This window comes from Haematobia irritans, chromosome 2 (assembly GCF_050003625.1).
Source record: "Haematobia irritans isolate KBUSLIRL chromosome 2, ASM5000362v1, whole genome shotgun sequence".
Classification (NCBI taxonomy): domain Eukaryota; kingdom Metazoa; phylum Arthropoda; class Insecta; order Diptera; family Muscidae; genus Haematobia; species Haematobia irritans.
The window spans coordinates 106990827-107013322 of record NC_134398.1 but is presented as its reverse complement, the minus strand read 5'-3'; the positions used below and the strand labels follow the sequence as shown (position 1 = coordinate 107013322).

Genomic DNA, 22496 nt, shown 5'->3' with positions numbered 1-22496 from the left:
GCACAAAATATAAAATGGCAAAATATAAAATGGCTAAAATTTATGCTACCCAACCAGGAAAAATCAAAATTGTTTTCAAAATTTTTCCCATCTAATTAAGCTATCAGACCTAAGGTTGCTTTCCGCAAATAAAAAGACTTTTTTATTGCATTGTTCCCAACGCTTCGAGAATTTTTGTTGTTCCGGGGAGTCTATTAAATAAAAACACATTATAATTTTGTACCTTAACAACACCTTAAAACATTTCCAATTACAATATTATTTTAACTTAAGTTACATTGAATTACAGTATACACGAAACATATAAAACAACATAAGACATACATTAAAACTAATATCACAGCCGGGGTTTCAGGATTGCAACACTGTAAGCAGCACTTATGTTGTCAGTATCTTCTTTTAAGTTCATTGTTCGTCTTATATTTTGTTGTATTCTTAAGCTTTCAATTGTCATTCGTTTTCTCTCTCTTTGTCAAGTATTCTGCAGTTATCAAAGTCAGCTGTATGCCCAGTGTTCATTATGTGTTGTGATAATGCTGTTCTTTCTTTACGTTTTTCTATTTCCGTTTTGTGCTCTCCAATTCTTGTCTCCAGTGTTCTCTTCGTAGTTCCAATGTATATGCGATCACATTTCTCTTTATCACTACCTTTACAGCTGATTTCGTATACCACGTCATGTTGTTGTTCTTTTTGTATTGGTGTTTTAACTTTTGTGAAAACGGCGCTTAATGTATTGTGTGGCTTGAAAGCAAAACATATGTTTTTTGTTGATATTGTTTCTCTCAAATTCGCGTTGTCAATTAATCCAGGGATGTGTTTTACACCGTGAAAAATCTGTTCATTATTTTCATTTTGGTTGTTGTTTTTCTTTATTGTTAAATTATTGTTATCTTTGCTTATTTTTCTTTTGGTTTCTTTTATTAAATGTTCAATTATTTTCCTTGGAAAACTATTGTTATTTAATATCTTATGGATTTCCTTGATATTTTTGTTGTGATAATTTTCGTCACGTAAGGTCAATATTCTATATATTAAGTTTTTAGCTGTGTTTAATATTTGGGATTTAGGTTGTGTGGCGTTGTATTTTTCTTATTTCTTTATATTTCTTTAACATACCAGTCGAATTTTATGTTCCCATCTATGTTATGTAATTTTGTGTCCAAATATGCAATTTTGTTATCGTTTTCTTTTTCAATGGTGAACTGAATTTTCGGATGGTATTGGTTGAAAGTATTTAATATGGTTTCAGCGTCGTCCTTATGTATTATTGCTAAAATATCATCTACATATTTTGTTATGTATTTGATATTTATGTCCTTAGTTTGTAGATCTGCTAATGCGTTGTCAAATAGGTTGTCCAATACTATGTCTGCTGTTATAGGTCATAAGGGGTTCCCCATTGGCATTTCGAAAATTTGATTATAGATTTTGTTGTCATACATGAAGTAGTTGTTTTCTAGTAGGCAGAAATTTAGAATCTTTAGGAAAGTAGATCTCGAGATTTTTGTTTTTAACTTTATTTTCTCCCATTGTTTCAGTATAATTTGTACAGCTGTATGTACTGGAATATTTGTGAAGAGAGAGATTACATCCAAAGATATTATTATTTCGTTGCTCTCTATCTTCACTTCCTTTAAATTGTGTTTTAGTTGCGTAGAATTTTTAATGTTGTATTTAGTTGAAACAATATGTTTTAAAATGCTCCCAATATATTTTGACAAATTATAACACGGAACACTTATGGACGATACTATAGGACGAAGAGGCATATATTCTTTATGTACCTTTGGGAGGCCATATATCCGTGGAGCTGTAGCAGCAGAGCAATGTAAATTTCTTTTTTTTGCCAATTATCTATAATGTTATTTTTATGTAGTTCTGCAACTATCGAGTTATTTGTTCTAAACAATTTTGCAGTGGGATCAGCTCTCGCAACTCGGTATGTAGTTTTATCCTCTAACAGAGCTTCTATTTTCTTACTACACTGAAAAAATAGCATACTCGTTTCCAAAGATTTTGTCTTTACTTTAAAAAATTTGGTATTGATTCCGAGCCAAAGAAGCGGGGAATACAAGTAAGGATACTTTTAAGAGACAATTCTCTTTTAAATTTAGGTTTTGTGTACTTGCTTCTAGGAAGCAAATTTGAATTTTTCGCTTTCTCAGCTTTTTTTCTTCATATGCTATCAAAGTCCTTTAAAAACGAGTTAACGGCAACTTTGTTTTCCAAATTAGGACTCGACTTCCAGTAGAAATTATGCTATGTTTCAAGTAAAAAACTTCTTTAAAATAAAGTTTTGAAAAACATGTCCTATATTTGAACGATTTTTTGCTTTGTAGTCAAGATGCAAAAAGACAACAAATTTAAAGACAATTTCATTAAATTTAAAGAATTTTTCTGAATTATTAAAGTCAAGTTGACCTTAGCCTATACATTTTTTCTTTCATGTTAAGATACTCATTTTTAAGTCAAATCACTTAATTATAAGGACAATACGACTTCATTGAAAAGTTTATCGACTTTTGGACAAGGAAAATAACTTTTTTTTAGAGAAATGCGTCTTCTATGCTAAGCAAAGTTTGTATTCGTATTTTAAAGACATGAAATCTTTGACCTTACGACAATATTTTTTTCAGTGTATATTCGGTTCTGTACATCGCAACTGTCTTATTTCCCTTGTCTGCTTGTATTATTACAATGTCTTTATTGTTTTTCAGAAATTTTTTGGTTTTGTCGTAAATTGTTAAAATGAATTTTTCCTTTGGTGTATTTTTCTTGTGCCTTTTGTTCATGTTGATTTTGTTTGCGAGTTTGGCTCTGCATATTTCTTTGTCTTCTTCTTCAGATCGTTGTATACATTCTTCAACGTCTGCTATTGTGTGCAAAGGAGAAAAATTCTTATAGCTAACTGGAAGAGCAAACTTTTTTCCCAGTGATAGTAGCCATTTGCATTCATCTGAAATGTCTATATTAGTTTTATTATCAAACCAATGATCATTATAGATAAGTCCATACTTGTTAAATTGAGTTTTTTTCAGTGTATGGATCTTTTTGTGTTGTTTCGCCCTAATGTTTTTAGTGATTCCTTTCATCCTGTCATTCTGTTTTTGTTTGAATGCTGTGTATTCTTCTTCCGTCAACATGTTTTTAATTCCTAAGTCTACACGGATGAAAAAGACTGTTTTTCATATGTTTGGCTATAAACATTATATGTTTGGAACACAAATTTTTAAACACAATATTTTTGAGTGCAAGCATATAATGTTCATAAACTAGCATAACATGTTTGGGACATATATGTTAATATGTTAGAACATATTATGTTTGGGACATAAAATATTTGTAAATATAATATGCTTGGATGCAAACATATATTAATTTAGAAATAGCCTATAAACATATATAGCTTTGAGCGCTATATAGCTTTGAGCGCTATTTAACAGGGAGCGATATTGAATGAAGTTGGTGGTTGTTGCTTGTTATTACAAAATTAACCTTTTATTTTTCCTTGGGCAATTGTTCAGCTACTTCTTTGATCCTTACAAACTGTGTGGTCCGCTGTTCGAATCCCCGTCCGGCAAAAGGTAAAATTAAAATAAAATAAAAATCATAAAATTGAATAATTTCTTCTACAATGTTTGTATTACACAAAAAGGTGCTAAGAACTAAAAAATCTCGTGGAAGTGAGAAAGATGTGGGGGAATATACAATTAGGCAGAAACAAAATTTTGAGCATTCAGGTCGAAAACCTATGTTGTTAGCACCTATATTACCTGTTTATTTTCATAATTCATTATGATTGTAAATATATAAATAAATAAATAAAATTTTGAGCACAATATTGTTTGGGAGAATTTTTTTTAAGCATATAATATTTTTGGGTGCAAAATGCTTCCAAACATATTATATGTTCACATAATAACATATTGTTTTTTAGAAGACAACATTATTGAATTTGGATGCAAAAATACAAAATGTTTGGAACTTAGACTACCCAAACATATATTGTTTAGACCAATATGATTTCAAACATATTATATATTGGAAGAGATCAAACATATAAATGTTTGGGCAATAAAATGTATATGCTTGAAGCAAAATATGTTTGGGAGTATATGTTACAGAAGCGATTTTTTGTGAGGGTGTACGTGATATAGCTTTTGTTTTGTCAATTTTATATTGATATTAATTTGTGATATTTCAAAGTTTAGTAATTTCTTATGAAAATTATACTCTACTGTCGTTAACCTGCCAACATTTTTTGAATTTGGGGGCGCTTCTGAGAATCCCCACTACGTCGAAAACAATCATATACGACATCAAAAACTCGTCGGTAAAGCACCGTCACTATTGAGAAGTTGTACCACGCCAAGTTACTACGAAAGTTTCTCATCAGTGCATTTATTAGGTGCCTATTTAGATCAATTTCGAAGGACGCCAATAAGAACCCCTGCAAACATCAGAAAAAGTGAATTTTAAAGTAATTGTAGAAGAATCATTGTGGTCAAGTAAAACACGATTGTGTAGATATTTATTAATTTGATTAAACATTTATAATTTCTTATAAATATAACATTTTTCGGTTTATCTCATCACATTTAACATAATTTTTTGCATTAATAAAAGAATGATGTTGAGTTTTAAGTAGCAAGTTACATATTGCAGCGTCTATCAGCCAGTTTGTTTATTTTCGATGGAGACAGCGTGCCTGGAAAAATATTTGAAAAACGATCACTTTATTCTATTTGGAAAGTCGAAAATTGTTCACCATATACCTTTCACAATTTTAAGCGTAATATCTATGTTTTCAGAACTTTATTTTCGTTTTTATTTAAATAAAATATAACAAGCTGGTTGCGCTTGGCGTTTCACAAAAAATAAAATGGCTCTTCTAACAGTAGTGATGGCAAAATACATCCATGTACAATTTGTACTTTTTGATATGCTTCCCCCATCACAGTTCGCGATGGTTGTGGTGACATTTACGAGTCTGTGGTAGCGATGAGGATGAAATGGAACTTTGAAATGCTGGCAGGGTAGTTGGCTTTTTAATGTATTACGTTGAAAGAGATTTGCTACCTTTGTTGTTGTAAATTTTGTGTGATTTGGTATGATGCCGTAGCTTCTACATGTCAGCAGGAACTTAAGTGTTTCTTGTTGTTGTGTCAGACGTTTTCTCTCGTTGCAATATTCCTTCATCGTCGCACAGGTGTTTTTGTTATATTTCAGTGCTATGTGTTGGAAATATCCTTTCATTGTGTTCTTCTGATGTTGTTGAAATAATGTTTTTTATTTAAAAGATAATGTAGTTCTTCGACAGACTTTCCGATGATATTGTTTCGATTATTTTGATTTTATGCCAACACGTCCCCGCAACATGCGAACATGACCTTATACTATCGGATTTGTCACCGCAACGTGTTGTGTCGCAAGGTTTATCGGACCGTATAAGGTGCCCTTAATGCGCTATCAGTTATTCTGGACGGAATGTCGGTGTTGGAAAGAAATCGTACAGTGTATCGTATACAAATCGGTCAGATTTGTATACGATAAATATATAATCGATAGCTATCGATGATCGATTAGTTTTGAATTGTCAAAATGTGCTGACAAAAAATCAAGAAGAAGAAAATGGAAAAAGCGCCATATTCCAAATAATTTATTGCAAAGTTAAGATACAAAGTGTTATTGAGAAACTGGACATTTACAAAAACCAAAAAGTAATACAAAGTGCATAAAGATATGGAGGAACATACGATAGCAAAATGAACTTTCCTCCATGTTCTGGTTTACGAATTCGCAAAACGCAAAATTTTGCATTTTCAATAACTTTTGAACCATTCCATGTTTTGTCATGAAATTTTTCCAGTTAAATTTCTTATCACTAAGAACTATTTATACAAATTTCGTATTATTTATCATTATGGTTCAGAAAATAGAGGTTGGGAAAAATTTTGCGTTTTGCGAATTCGTAAACCTGAACAGGGCGATAAGTGTCTCATATATTTGAAAATAATGTAACGTTTTTGTAACTTCTAACTATAAAAATTAATTGTTGATACTATAGCCATTCCGTTTGATTACTTCTATGAAACTTCTTGCCATTGGTTAGGATTAAATGATATCATATGGTTTAGGTTCAAATGGAGATCATAAGCCTTAAAAACAAAAATAATACATTTTCTTTGTTTTAAAATTTTCTAAAGGCTATTTTATGGCAGTTACGAATGAGCAATCAAGAATTGGAAATGTAATTTCTTAAGATCTATTGTAGACCCCCTGAAGAAGCGATTCAATATGGCAATCGCGTAATATTGGGAAAGATAAATATTGAAAAAAGACCTCGAGCATGAAAAATCATTAATTTATTATTATAACATAAAAAGGTCGAAGAAAATCAAAGAGAATAATAAAAATTATTAATATTACTCAAATTGTCATTTATTCTGAATACATATGAATCGCCCGATAAATCATAAATGCTCTTTTGTACAAATGCATTAAAATTGCTTTTGGTTTATATTTCCTATACTTTTTTTCTAACATTGTGTGTCATCCCAGGACGTTAGCCGATTTAAATTTTAATTCTAGAGTTTTTGTACAAAAAATTGTCTCCATATCTTCTAAGATATAAATATTTCAATATGGGAATATAAACCTTCATAATAACTCCCAACAAATTTGAGAGAGTTTAGGTGGTAACACAAATTTTGGTGTACATCGTGGTGAAGGATAAAATAGTCGGCCCTGCCCGACTTCAGACTTTACTAACTTGTTTTATTATATATTTATATTCTATTAGTTATATTTATTACGAATCATACCAGCATCTACTGACATTGAAATATTATTTTATTAATACATGTAATAGGATATATAAAATTAAATGAATATTAAAGTAAAATTACTTCCCAATAAACACAGGAAGAGCGTTTTTCAAATGCAACCACATTTCAGTTTGAGGGTAAATGTAATTTTCAATATAAATTCAACTTGACTTGAAACTGCTCATCTTCAGTACATCTTCAAATTGGTTGCGAATAACATTCAATTTGCCAAAATGTTGACGAAATCATTGAAAAGGTGTTGATGATAATATGAGAAAACTTTGACAAAACACTACCCTAAAAATGCAACGCAAAAACCATGTGGTTTTTATTACTTCTTTGTGCAACGAAGTTCGTGGTCAAGTGGAAGAAATAAAAAAATGGAAACTTTTAGACAAATAACTGAATTTGCTCCAAATAGTTTATAATAATAGGTAAGTGAAAATAAAAAATGAAATAAAATTTTAAGGAAGTCACTAAATGTATATCTCTTTGCCGAAAACTAAAATTATGGATTCTACGTTCTTGAAAACATTAAAAGCTGGCCGATGAAAAAATTTTGGACAATTAACTGGAACTGTTTCAAATAGTTTATAATAATTGGTAAGTCAATATGAAAAATTAAATCAACATTTTAGAGAAGTCAATAAATTTAAATATTTTTGCAGAAAATTAAAATCTTTGGATGCTACATTCTTGCAAACATTATGAAGCTAGCTGATGAAAAATGAATGGCTTATCAGAAAAGGTTTCCAGAAAGATTTCAAAGTGCAACCAATTAAAATTGTTAAAAACTTGATATTATTCCATATCATTAACTTCTGGATGAAAATGTGCATCACATCGTCAGTTTAATTTACATCCTATTATCAGCTTAAAATGGATATTTGTGAATTCCTTCTGCTGGAAATCTATGCTAACACGCGGTCCATCTCGTTCCTAATTTCAAATTGCCCGCACATTAATTAGTTTCAATGCAGTTTTATGACACAAACAGGATGGAAATCGAATTATCTATGCAAAAATGTTTACAAATAATGTTTAAGATATTCAATGTTTTGTTGTTTTGTTCTTATTTGTTGATATGTTTAATAAGATATTTGTTTTTCAATTAGTATTGTAGTGTATTGTGTAGTGTAGTGTATTATTATATATTTTATTTTGACGAAAATGAATAAATTATACAAAATTCATAGAATTTTGGCTTTGACTTTCAATTAGAAGTGGCGATATCATTTATACAAATTTTGGTTGAAAAGTATTTGCAACAATGTTAATTTTTAATTTGATTCGCATCGAAAATTGTTTGAGAAATTTTTATTACCTCATCATAAACAATTCCACAATAAAGACGAATAAATGGGGTCGTTCTACTGGTATTTCCTTTATGTCATATTTCCTTTATATGCCATCACGTATATTGATAGACCTATAGTTTTGTTGAATTTCAATGACTTCCAAATAAAAACCGTGAAATGTACATACAAATTAAAAACAAATATTTTATTTTTATGAAATTGCACAAACGTCGAAATCAGGGTTTGCTCAACTCCGACTCAGGCTAAACTAAATTTGTTAAAACACTTCACATTTTTGTAACTAAACAAGCTTTTACGCAAAATCGTTTCCATTGCGTTATTCATTCGATAAATGTAAGTTATGACTGTAAATGAAAAGTAACTTCCAATTAACGGAGTCATTTTATGTTTCCTAGAATGTTAGACTAGCAGATGGGTTGAATCAATCCATATTAATGTCCACCATCAAAACAATTTATTTGAAATATTTCGAGCAATCAATTTTTTGCCAGATTTTTCTTTTCAAAAATTTATTTCTATAGAAAAGTTTGTAAAAATTTTATTTGTATAGAAAATTTTTTTCAAAATTTTATTTCTATAACAAATATAAGTAAAAGATTTGTAAAAATGACTCAAATGTTCCTATACCTCTAATACATATATATATCGACTGATGGATCATGAATGCATTTTTGAGAAATTGTCTAAAAAATTATAAATAAAAAATTTAAAGGATTTGAGATGGCTTCAATAGTTTTGGTCCACAATGTGTTGAAGGGTATAATACAATGAGCTCCGTCCGACTTTGAGCTTTCTTTACTTATCTATAAATACATGTACTGAAGACTGTTGGTAGCTGCTCATATTGTGATGGGTATTTATATAATTATTTTATTTATTAAACATAGGACAGACATTGCCTTAAATTTGAAATATACACCCTGCCAACATTTTTTGAATTTGGGGGCGCTCCTGAGAATCCCCACTACGTCGAAAACAATCATATACGACATCAAAAACTCGTCGGAAAAGCGCCGACACTATTGAGAAGTTGTACCACGCCAAGTTACTACGAAAAAGTTTCTCATCAGGGCAATTATTAGGTGCCTATTTAGATCAATTTCGAAGGACGCCAATAAGAACCCCTGCAAACTATCAGAAAAAGTGCATTTTAAGGTAATTGTAGAGGAATCATTGTGGTCAAGTAAAACACGATTGTGTAGATGTTTATTGATTTGATTAAACATTTATAATTTCTTATAAATATAACATTTTTCGGTTTATCTCATCACATTTAACATAATTTTTTGCATTAATAAAAGAATGATGTTGAGTTTTAAGTAACAAGTTACATATTGCAGCGTCTATCAGCCAGTTTGTTTATTTTCGATGGAGACAGCGTGCCTGGAAAAATATTTGAAAAACGATCACTTTCTTTTCTATTTGGAAAGACGAAAATTGTTCACCATATACCTTTCACAATTTTAAGCGTAATATCTATGTTTTTATTTAAATAAAATATAACAAGCTGGTTGCGCTTGGCGTTTCACAAAAAATAAAATGGCTCTTCTAACAGTAGTGATGGCAAAATACTTTCATGTATATTTTGTACTTTTTGATATGCTTCCCCATCACAGTTCGCGATGGTTGTGGTGACATTTACGAGTCTGTGGTAGCGATGAGGATGAAATGGAACTTTGAAATGCTGGCAGGGCATGCCTGTTCTGGGTCACACCGCATTGTGCACCACACTATACACTTTCTACACACCACACACAAAGTTAGTTGTCCTGAGTCACATGTGTGAACACTTTTTTCGGACTTTTAATCGAAAAATGTGACAACTGATTTTTTCTGCAAGCCATATTATTTTCAAACAGAAATTATAAACAAAACATATTTTGCCGGTATAAACATAAAAAATTAAAAGTAAGTGCGTAATTCAAAGCCATAAAATGTCTGCAGTGAATAATGTAAGGACAAGAGCAATTTATCAATAACAAATAAGAAGGCGACACTTGCATGATGCTTCAAATCTGTTTTGATTTGTTTTTTTCTATCCCTTCTCAATGTTATGCGCTTTACAGATTATCAGTTATGCCGGACGGAATGTCGGTGTTTGTAAAGAATCTGACAATCTGTCGGATCGATACGACTTGTCGGCGATGACTAAATAATCGGTAAATGTGTTATCGATCCCATAAACATGCAGCAGTATCGATTATGCCTTCGGACTTAACTTATAATGTGTACAATATAATGTGATATGTTCGACATTTGACGGCGGAGAAGTTTTTATTTTGGTTTTGGTCAAACAGTTTTTAAGATCCATACATTAAAGGTAATTTAATTATAGTGGGCATAATTAACTATTCTGTTAAGGTTTTTCTCATTTGTATTGCTTAAATATTTACAATAGTATTGCAAACAAATTTTCTATCGTGGCTGCCTCCATGTGCAGAAAGATATTGTCGGCGTTAGTTTTTTTTTTAATTTGCTCACTGATTTGTGCACCATGCAATAAATTTGGTAAAATTCACCTTTCTTAGCCCATTGATTTTGTAAAAGTTATAATTTAATTATTTTATATTTTCAAAAAGACCTTTGATTTGTTTAGGAAAGCGGATAGTATTCACAAAAATCAAAGATAATTTTGCTTAAAACTTTTTTGTGTTAACTTTTAAAAATTGTGGCAACATTATACTTTCGAACACACTGAAAATCAGCTGATTAAAACAACCCCAAAATGTATAAACCAATCAGAGGAAATTTCGGTTCAAATTTTAGATGGATTTTTAAAATCGTGGTTTCTGCCATATATAAGTGACATTCCCAATAAAATTTGCAAATGTTTATAACAAACATATTAAAGTTTCAGAATCTGTTATTTATTTGTTATAAAAACTTCTAACTTTGCATACCACGGCTGTACACTAAGCCTACACAAAAGAAATGTTCGTGTACATTTTTCAGGTCTATGACAGTGTATAGTGTTGGCTAGAACAGCTTTTAAGTGTGACACCACACGAAAATTGTACATGTGTGTACCAGAACAGACAAGATAGAGTTCAATTGGCATCAAATGTGAAATTAAGATCTTTTTGCACACAAAATAAATACGATAATTTATATCAATACATTATTTGAAACTTTCCCATTGTTTGTTGGACAAGATTTAAAATTGCTACCATTTGCTTTTGACTCAAGGTGTCATCTCCATTCAATATCAGCATCTTCAAACTTTTTTTTGGTCTTACACGTTCTTCATTTCTCACATCACAATCTTTATTTCTGGCCAACTATTGGAGAACTCCTACACTTTGAGTTTTTAAGCAGTTCTCCCGTACATATGTTCTTGTTTAACAATGACACCACGTTTAGAACCATATGTGACCATGGGTCATGAGAATGCTCATTGTAAACCTCTGAATTAAATGACTTAAAAGAAGATACGAGACTGGAATCGACTTTTCTTAAGAATAACTTGCATGACGCCATCACATCTTCAGCCCAAGTTTGTAAACACAATGTATATTGAAAGTCTATACCAACAGGTAACCAATCTCATAAATACTATCTTATTCAACTATCTTATTCAACCGTCGAACTGAACGGACGTGTTTTCTAATAGCGGAGTATTTCATCGTAATAAGTACTTATTACGAATTTCACGTGTGGTGGAAATAATAAACCATCATGCAGCGAAATTCAAAGTCATCCACTGGGTTGCTACCTTCAGGGCCCAGTGGACGAGTAACGACTGAAGTTATAAATTTGGGCAGCGACCAAGAGTCAGGCCCAATTAGTCGACCTGTAGACGGGTCGACTGGCGGTGACACTTTGGCAAGTCGAACCTTTTCTAAGGTGACGACATCAAAAGGAGGCAATCCCTCTCGAAAGAGATTCGAGGAAGAAATGATTTGTTTATCCTAAAGAAATTAGGATCAGTCGACCCAAGCACGTTGTCGGCTAAGCAAAGCGATTCCTTAAAATGGGCTCAAGGAATTCTTGAAGCTGGAAAAAGGGAACGATCACCGGATGAGCTGCCATCCTCTAAACGGGATCAAAAATCGTTTGCCTCAGTTGCAAGACAGCCTTGTGATGGCTATTATTAATAAAGGAGCATAGGACGGTATGATTCCAAGGCAAAAATGGGGGGAAATTTAGAACGCGATGTCTGGTATCTACTCAGAGGTGCGAAAAAAGTTTCCCGGACCAAGTCCTCGACGGCAAGATGCTGGATGGTATCAAGGACGATATAAGTTAATAGCTTTTGCGGACCAGAGGTCTATGGAATGCTTTAAAGCTGCATTGATACTAATTGGTGAAGTTTGGGAAGGAGCCGCTTTGGAGTTAGTCGATAAAAAAGACATACCGGCTAAACCTAGAGCACACGCATGGATACCGGCAAACCCTTCTGATCCTGAGTCAATACTAGAGGGACTAAAAGAATGTAACCCAGATCTTCCAACCGCCGATTGGAAGGTTGGCCGTTTGGATGATGTGGATGGACCAAGACGACATGCGGTGTTTATATTAAACATAGAGTCGCTGCGACATCTAGCCCAGACCCAAGGACGTGTAAGTTATGGCTTTCATGATATCCATATGAAGGTATACAAAAGCGATCAACCAAAGGATTCCGAAACGGACAAGTCTCCGGTAGAGTCAGCAGTGAAAAAATCTCCTAGCGAAGCCGAAGGAGACATAAAACCTGCAGACTATGGCGAAAATCATATGTGGGAAGTTTCTACAGGCTCAAACCTCACCAAAGCTGAACCGTGGATTGTTGCGAGAGTCACCGAGATCTGTGAAGAGGAAGCCCTTGATGACTCAATTGAAGCGGCTGATGTGACGGTGCTTGAAAATTTGGATGGTTCTACGGTTCCTCCAGATAAATCTTCACCATTGTAAGGCCGCTTGTGCTGCCTTAAAAGTTCTCCTGATGAAAGGAGACATATAGTTCTTATTCAAGAACCATACATATATAAGAACAAGATCTGTGAATTAAGCACTCCGGGTTTCAAACTTTTGCATAATACCGGTAACGATATAAATTGTGACGATCTACCGAAAGGTTCCTTTCTCGTTTGGACTTGGCTACCTTGTGGCCCTGGCCTATATGTGTCTTTCTGGCCACACCCATAATAAAATTACATCTTTCTTTCGAGCAATCTTTATATGTATGACCAGATACCCCACAATTCCAGCATATAATTGCCGTATTTATCGAACATACCTCATCATCTGAAATTTCGTTACTCTCATCGATTTGTTTGTCCTCTATCTCAGCTATCTTAGGCTTTTCACGGTTATAACGAAATTTCTCAAATACATTATTATCCCGAACGAATTTCTCATGTTTTCTAACCGCTTTTCTCAACTCTGCCACTTTGACTATATCTAGGTGTAACAGTTCATGCTTTATCTCGGGTCTCAGGTTTCGTAGCATCTCTTCACAAAAGATCTTCATCCGATAAAGGATTCCTGAGTTTATCTGCCATGGACATTATTGCGTCGGAGAACTCGTCAAAATTTTCATTGTAGCGCTGCTTTCGTCTACGGATATCATCTCGAATATCAACACCCCCAAATTGTCGTTTTAAGGAATTGGTTAAAGAAGTCCAATTTAAAGTTTCCTCATTTTGACGGTGATATCGCCAAAACCATCGTAAAGCTTTACTCTCAAATAGAATATGTGCATATTTACAAAGTAAGTCAAAGTTATTATCGAGAGTATTCGAGGTCATGATGTTCACCCTGTATATAAACTCTTCGACATCTATATCTCCTGTATCTCCCGAAAACCGCAATTCCAATTCCGAACTATGTTTAGAATCTTTTCCGAAGTAGTCGGTAATGTTCTATTGTCACCATGTAGAGGAGTATGATGTCGTGGTATATATACTGCTACATTTCGAGTCGGAACGTCCCGGATGTGCATTTCTCGAAATAATTCTCGGATCTCACTCGTTAAGGAGGTCATAATTCCTTTCCTCAACTCTGATACAGATTCAGAAACTATTTGCCGTATTCTATTTTCCTCTAGAGGTTGTGTTGTTATACCATTCCCTTGGGAACCATCACTCATATTCGCATTGCTATCAGAAGGTATATCCCTTCTTGAAGCCATACCTCTTGTCATTTGTCGAGTAACACGCCGGTTGTCCCCGTCATCCACCACAAATGATGCATTCGCTGATGGATCCGGATAGTCTGTTCTCAAGTCTTCACAGCTCCTTACTAGAGGCATTTTGTTCTATATAAAAAGTTTTCTATTCTAATGATTATAAAAAAAAATTGATTTTTGATAAGGTAACAATGATCTGTTTAACTCTACTCGATGAACGAAAACGTCGTAAAAGATAGCCATTTTGTATTTCACTGTACCAAAATATCCGTAGATTATCCCTTTGTGGTTCACTTCATATTATAGGAGAAGACTAAAAATCCACTAAGGAATAAACTACTCAATCGACGATGATGGAGTAACTATCCGTTCATTTCAGATTGTTAAATCTCAATACTCCATCGTCGATAGATATTAAAAGGAAAGAAGAGAAGGAAGAAATAGTAATAGAAATAGTGGTAGAGGATGAAGAAGACTATCTGAGTTAGATGTCGGTATCAACAGAACTAAATCTCCAAGGAAAATATTCTATTCCCGATCTAATGGTAAAGTCACAAAAAATTGACATGACTTAAAATCCGATAAGTCTGGAATAGATATGAAAAGTTTTGTAAGACTTCAGCGATGTTTTAATATGGTGTAATCTATTTAGCATTGTTTTATCCAATCGCTGTGGCCCCACGTTGGGCGCCATTTAATTTATGTGACGATCTACCGAAAGGTTCCTTTCTCGTTTGGACTTGGCTACCTTGTGGCCCTGGCGTGCTCAGTCTGGGGCAGTTCTTGTCCATCAGAGAGAAGATATGATTAGTCAACATAAAAGAAAAAAATTTTTTTAAAGGTAGCTATGAAAAAAAATGTGAAAGAATATAGCATAGAATGTAATTTTGCTGTCCCTATTCTGTACCCGCCCACCTTGCTGACATCTATGATGATATTATGGTCAGCCCAAAAGTGGATATCTTTTACTTAGCCTTCATCACCTTTCGAGAATTGGACAATGTTTAATAAGACATTATAAATTTAAAGTAACATATATTATAGATTATACAGTGTCTTACACTCGTGAAGCAAAGGATAAATATATGAACTAATATAGTATTTTGAAAAAGTTAATAAGAGGTTCAATTCAATTTAATTTTTTTTTTTTACATTAATTAAATAATAATTATTTGTGAAGAATGGAAATTAAGTACAGTTATAGTTAAGTATGTTGTTAAGGTAAAATAAATGCTGAGCTATCACAATTTGGAAGGAAAACAGAAATATTGGAACTTACCGACAGACATCCTCCTTATCCACAGGCCTGTTGATTGGGATTCTGGTCCATCATAATGCTAATATATAAGAAAATTAATTTGCCTCCAAAATGCTTAGCTCAATCAAGGTAAAAGTGTGTTGATTAAAATAAGGTTGATTAAAATGTATCAATGTTTATGAAAATACGGCAAATTGAGGCTATAGTATTCTGCTTCACAGTTAGAGACTTCCATTTTCATTGGCAAACATTATCCAATAGGTTTACGCAGATAATTCTTTTATTAGTTCATACAATTTTCTTTGCTACCATCAGACCCCAATAAACACAAACGTTTGAAAAATGCTAAATTTCAACAATTTTTCAAACATTTTTTCAAGGGATTAGGGTAATATTCAAGTTGAAAAATTGTTGAGAAAGTCGCGTTCTCAACAAAAAACAGACATTACCCTCAACAGTGAAATTCAACACATTAGCAATATTATCTCAAGTGTTATTCTCAAATTGAAATGCATCGCTACTCAATAATTTGTCAAACAATTTTCGATGCGAGTCAAATTCAAAATTAACATCGTTGCAAATACTTTTCAACCTAAATTTGTATGAATGATATCCCCACTTCAAATTGAAAGTCAAAGCCTAAATTCTATGAATTTTGTATAATTTATTCATTTTCATGGAAATAAAATATATAATAATACACTACACTACATAATACACTACAATACCAATTGATAAATAATAATCTTATTAAACATATCAACAAATAAGAACAAAAAAAAAAAAACAAACAACAAAACTTTAAATATCTTAAACATTATTATTAAACACTGCATTGCATTGATAATTCGATTTCCTTCCTTTTGGTGTCATAAAACAGCATTAAAATTTATTAACATGCGGGCAATTTGAAATTAGGAACGTACTGGGCCGCGTGTTAGAATTGATTTCCAGAACGAATTCACAAAATATCCATTTTAAACTGATAATAGCATATGAATTAAACTGACGATGTGATGCACATTTTTATCCAGAAGTTGTTGATTTCAACAATTTGTTGTTTTTAACAATTTTAATTGGTTGCACTTGTAATGTTTCTGGAAACTTTTTCTTGTCGATAAGCCACTCATTTTTCATTGGTCAGCTTCTTAATGTTTGCAAGAAAGTAGCATCCAAAAATTTTAGTTTTCTGCAAAGAGATTTAAATTTAGTGACTTCTCTAAAGTGTTGATTTAATTTTTCATATTGACGTACCAATTATTATAAACTATTTGAAGCAGTTCCAGTTAATTGTCCACCATTTTTTCATCAGTCAGCCTTTTAATGTTTTCAAGAACGTAGAATCCATAATTTTAGTTTTCTGCAAAGAGATATACATTTAGTGACTTCCTTAAAGTTATTTCATTTTTTATTTTCACTTACCTATTTTAATAAACTATTTGGTTATTTGTCTAAAATTTTCCATTTTTTTTTATTTCTTGCAATTGACCACGAACTTCGTTGCACAAATAAGTATTGGAAAACCACATGGTTTTTTCGTTGCATTTTAGGGTAGTGTTTTGTCAAAGTTTTCTCATATTATCTTCAACACCTTTTCAAAGATTTCGTCAACATTTTGGCAAATTGGAAGTAATTCGCAAGCAATTTGAAGGTGTATTGAAGATGAGCTATTTCAAGTCAAGTTGAATTTATGTTGAAAATTATATTTACCCTCAAACTGAAAAGTTGTTGCATTTGAAAAACGCTCATCCTGTGCTTATTGGGACTTTACAAATTATCCGCATCCATCATTGAAAAAAAATTTGAATATGGCTTTTGCGTGAGTGATGGGATTGAAATTTTTATCAACAGCGGAATTATCCCACAAATTATAGTCTCGTTTAGATTATGAATTCCCGCTCGTTCCTTCAATCTATAGAAGAAGATGTCTTCGTTCCACACCAAATCGTTATATTTTTTTTTGTCCAGGATTTTCGAGAGTCCTAGTGTTCTTTTCCCTTAATCTCTTAAAGAAATTCAGTTTGCAGCGTCCAACACCAAAATCGGTTTTTTTTCTCTTGACTTTTTATTTTCTACGCAACTACTACTAGATCGGAATTATTTCTTTAATTTTTTTTTATTGAACAAGTAGCACTCGCCTTTAAAATCGTAACACAACTTACAAAATCGAGCATGTATAATTAAAAACGAACTAAACTTGTTTCTGCTTCGTTCATTGAGCAATGCAGACACTGTCGAAGCCAGTCTAGAGATATCCAAATGCAAATATTGGGTATCTTCGGTCTACATGGGACATGATAGGGAGATGCCAACCTGTGCCGTTAGGACCTTAGTTGAGGAGTCACTAAACACAAAGACAAAACTCATTATGGGATGCGATGCAAATGCACATCATAGTATTTGGGGAAGTAGTGATACTAATGCAAGGGGAGAGTCGTTAATAGAGTTTATTTTGCGTACTAACCTGGTAGTTTGCAATAAGGGAGATGCACCAACCTTCGTCACCAGAAACAGGCAAGAGGTTTTGGACGTCACGTTGACCTCTCCGGAACTGAAAGATAAGATAGCTGAGTGGCAAGTTTTGAGGGAACATAGCTTCTCAGATCAGATTGTTTCAGATTGGCTGTTCGTACTTCAAAGACCATATTTCCGCCAAATGTTAGGAAAGCTGACTGGAATAGGTATAGGGAATCGTTCAATATATGATACCGGAAATAACAGACACAAATATGAGAAATGTGCAAGATATCGAACACGCAGTGGAGCGGATTACTAAGGCCTTCAACATGTCACTGAAAGCTGTTTGCCCTAGAGGAAAGACAAGGGGAAAAACTCGGCCGCCATGGTGGACTACGGTGTTAAGTAATATGAGGGAATCCTGCAGGAAGCTCTTTAACAAAGCAAAGTCCACAAGAGCTCCGGATGATTGGGATGATGAATCTGAGAGCACATAAACGAGAACTGAGAAGGTCTCAACAAAACTCTTGGGATGATTACTGTAGCAGTATTGAGAATACGTCAGAGGCTTCCAGACTACGGAAGGTACTAGCATCCACTAACACCGCTCCAGGTTTCATTAAAACATCGGAGGGAAATTGGACAAGGTCCAGTGTGGAGACTTTGGAGGTACTTTTGGACACACGCTTCCCTGGAAATCAGACGGTTGAACCATATTCTGGTGGAGTAACAAAGGCTCAGCGGTCATTTCCTATCGAGGAAATTGTGTCGGAATCTAGAATAAAATGGGCTTTAAATAGCTTTGGACCATTCAAATCCTCCGGACCTGATGGAATTACTCCGGCGGAATTACAAGCAGTGGCTGAAAGAATTATCCCCTGGTTGACGGTGATATATAAACGATGTGTAAACTTAGCATATATTCCAGAAAAGTGGAGGGAAACAAAAGTCGTCTTCATACATAAAGCAGGAAAAGCCTCTCACTCGAGTGCGAAGGATTTCCGACCAATCAGCTTATCCTCATTCCTACTTAAAACCCTGGAGAGGATGATAGACATGTATCTTAGAACTAGTTTGCTCTCGAAACGACATCATGCATATTCGAAGGGCAGGTCTACTGAGACCGCATTGCATGAACTAGTCAGCTTTATTGAAAGCTCACTATCTGTCAAAGAATACACAATCGTGGCGTTTCTAGACATCGAAGGGGCGTTCAATAATGTCCATCCGAGCTCGATATTAAATGGACTGACAACTTTGAATTTTGATCCAGGTAATACTTAGGCTGTTAGACGAACTTCTAATAAGGAGACGTATTTCAGCCACACTAGGGCAAGCAAACACACAAAGGTATGTGAACAGAGGCACTCCCCAAGGAGGAGTTCTATCACCTCTTCTTTGGAATGTTGCTATAAATAACCTTCTGGTTTCCCTAGAAAAAGAAAGGATAAAAGTGGTGGCATACGCAGATGATGTGGCGCTAGCAGTCAGGGGAAAATTCCCATCCACAATCAGAGATATTATACAGAGAGCTCTCCGGATGACTGAGAAATGGGCGAAAGATAATGGTCTTGGTGTAAATCCAGCAAAGACAGAACTAGTCATGTACTGCAAAGATCGCAAAACTCCCACGGTTAGGCCCATTTCCTTAGGGGGTACTGAAATTCCCTTTGGTGAGTGTGCAAAGTACCTTGGCGTTATTTTGGACAGGAAGCTGAATTTTAGGCTTAATATTGGAGAGGTCGAGAAAAGCCACGGTAGCTTTGTATTCGTGTAAAAAGGCAATAGGGAAAAAGTGGGGACTAAAACCAAAAATTGTGCATTGGATATACACGGCAGTAGTTAGACCTATAATGCTATATGGTGTTGTAGTCTGGTGGCCGGCACTTCAGAAACCGACTTGTTTAGATAAAGTTCAGCGTATGGCGAGCTTATGTATCTCAGGCGCATTTAGTAAGACAGGAACAGACTCCCTTAATGTCATGTTTCATCTATTGCCTTTAGACATTTTGGCCAAACAGTCAGCTGCAACAACGGCTGTGCGGTTGCGCGAGCTATCGCTGTGGTCGGAAAAAATGTACGGTCATAGTTCGGTCCTCAAAGTAATGCCAGATGTGCCTAACGTAGTGGATTACACCCTGGCAAAACCACTTTTCGACAAAAAGTTTGAAACTCTAATTCCCAACAGTGAGGCGTGGTGTACACAGACCACGGGGAATAAAAGATATATAGACTTCTATACTGACGGCTCCAAATTGAATGGACGTGGCGTTCGGAGTATATTCTAAAGATCTGGAAATTCGAATAGCGAAAAGATTACCTAATCACTGTAGTGTTTTTCAGGCTGAAATATTGGCAATAAGAGAGGTGGTGAATTGGCTGAGAAGTAATGTTCCAACAAATATTGGCATTTATATATACTCAGACAGTCAACCTGCAATAAAGTCCTTGGACTCTGTGTTCCTTAACTCGAAAACGGCCATAGACTGCCGCAAATCTCTCAACGAGATGGCTGAGCAGTACAATATTCACCTAATATGGGTGCCTGGCCATAGGAACATACCGGGGAACTGCCAAGCAGATGTGTTAGCAAGGCTAGGAACTACCTTACATATTCCAGGGGAACTAGAATCTGTTGGTATGCCTCTGGCTACCTGCAAGCTCATGCTGCGTGAGAAGGCTGTTATGATGGCAAATGTTCGATCGGAGAATTGCAAGGGCTGTAACGACACCTAGCAAATATGGCCCCATTTAAACTTAAACCGCACACTAGATTTGCTACTGTTCTCGAGACGTCAGATATCACTCCTGATATCTGCTATAACGGGTCGCTGCCTGATAGGCGATTTTGCAAAACCAATAGGCGCGAAGTATAATGACTATTGTATGAGCTGTCATGATGCGGAGGAAAAGGAATCAATTAAACACCTCTTGTGTGAGTGTCCTGCATTTTGTGTAAAGCACAAGCAACTTTTAGGAGCATATAGCTTCAGATTACTGGCGGATCTGGAAAACGTTAACTTAAGCAGTCTGCTAATGTTTTTGGAACAATCTGGTTGGTTCAACAAAGAAAAATAATCAAGAAGATTCAGCGGTTAAAACTAGAAGTGCCCATATGTAATAGGTACTTTTAGTTAATATGGTATCACAATGGACTGAATAGTCTAAGTGAGCCTGAATCTTAATCGGGCTGCCACTTTAACCTAACCTAAGACTTTTGCAAGGAAATGAGAATACTGACCCAGCAGCGCAACCTCTATTTTCGATCTCAAAATGGGTGGATTACACTAACTCCGATTTACATGAATATTTGCACATGGAGTAAAAATAGTTTTCTTACTATGCATGCCAAATTCGGTTGAAATCCGTTCAGATTTTGATATAGCTCCCATATATAGATTTCGCCCGATTTACACTCATACATTACACTAAAACATGTTTTAGTTTGGCTGAAACAAATAAAAAGATTAACTTAGAGGATATCCTAACACAATTAAAACAATATTTTATGAATATCTATAGTATTTACCGAAAAATCTGAATATTTATCAAATTGAGGCATAACAGCATCACAATTTTCTCCTCAATGTTATTGTTTATAAAAATTATCGATATCATATCGATTTCTGCTATCGATTTTTTCATTGGTCTGTCAAACAAAAATTGCAGTGTGGTCAATGCGTACGATTTTAATCGAATAGTTGGACGCGGACATTGTCGTCCGGAATAACATATAGTCTGTAAAGCGCATACCACTTCGAATCTCATGTTTTTCGATAAATTAGTCACAATAAATTGCTATTGTGATTCTAAAAAGCGCCACTTTATCAAAATGCAATCTGGCAGCACCGACACGACTTGCACTGATGAGATTTTTTGGATAGAACATCCGTGCAATGATATTCTGGATAGCCAATACAAATGTTGCATCCAGTGCTAAAAGAAAACGGCCCTAATGTACATTTTTAATTTGACTCGCATCGAAAATTGTTTGAGAAATTATTGAGTAGCGATGCATTTCAATTTGAGGATACCACTTGAGAAATGATTGCGAATGTGTTGAATTTTACTGTTGAGGGTAATCTGTTTTTTGTTGAGAACGCGATTTTCTCAACAATTTCTCAACATAAATATTACCCTAATCCTTTCAAATAATGTTTGAAAAATGGTTGAAATTTAGCTATTTTCAAACGTTTGTGTTTATTATGATTATGTCTAATCGTTGCTAATCCCAATAAACACAAATGTTTGAAAACTACTAAAATTCAATCATTTTTCAAACATTTTTTCAAAGGATATTTAGCAAGGTAGTTTCAAGCTATCAGGTGATTACAATTTTTTCATTTGAGCCTATTACTAAGATCTCGTTTTCGCACGCAAAACTGTTGTACTCCATATAAAAAACGTTAGCTCGGAATAAATACGAAATCTTTGTTTTGAGCATTTTCAAACACATATTTATAAAACCCTGGGTTTTTCGCACGAAAATATAGGCAGGCATATTATTTAGCATAAATAAGTTAACA

General features: G+C 34.1%; 1 protein-coding gene across 2 annotated transcripts in view; it reads right to left on the bottom strand.

Moving 5' to 3' along the window:
* The window catches only part of LOC142225965 (uncharacterized), a 47303-nt gene extending 25718 nt beyond the window's left edge, over positions 1–21585 (bottom strand). For both annotated transcript variants that reach the window (XM_075295812.1, XM_075295813.1), the window contains exons 1-3: positions 21500–21585; positions 21311–21419; positions 17978–18185 (exon numbers count right to left, since the gene is read on the bottom strand). The gene's annotated coding sequence lies outside the window, so the exon portion shown is untranslated. The remainder of the gene's footprint in view (positions 1–17977; positions 18186–21310; positions 21420–21499) is intronic.
* Positions 21586–22496: the final 911 nt, after the last annotated feature.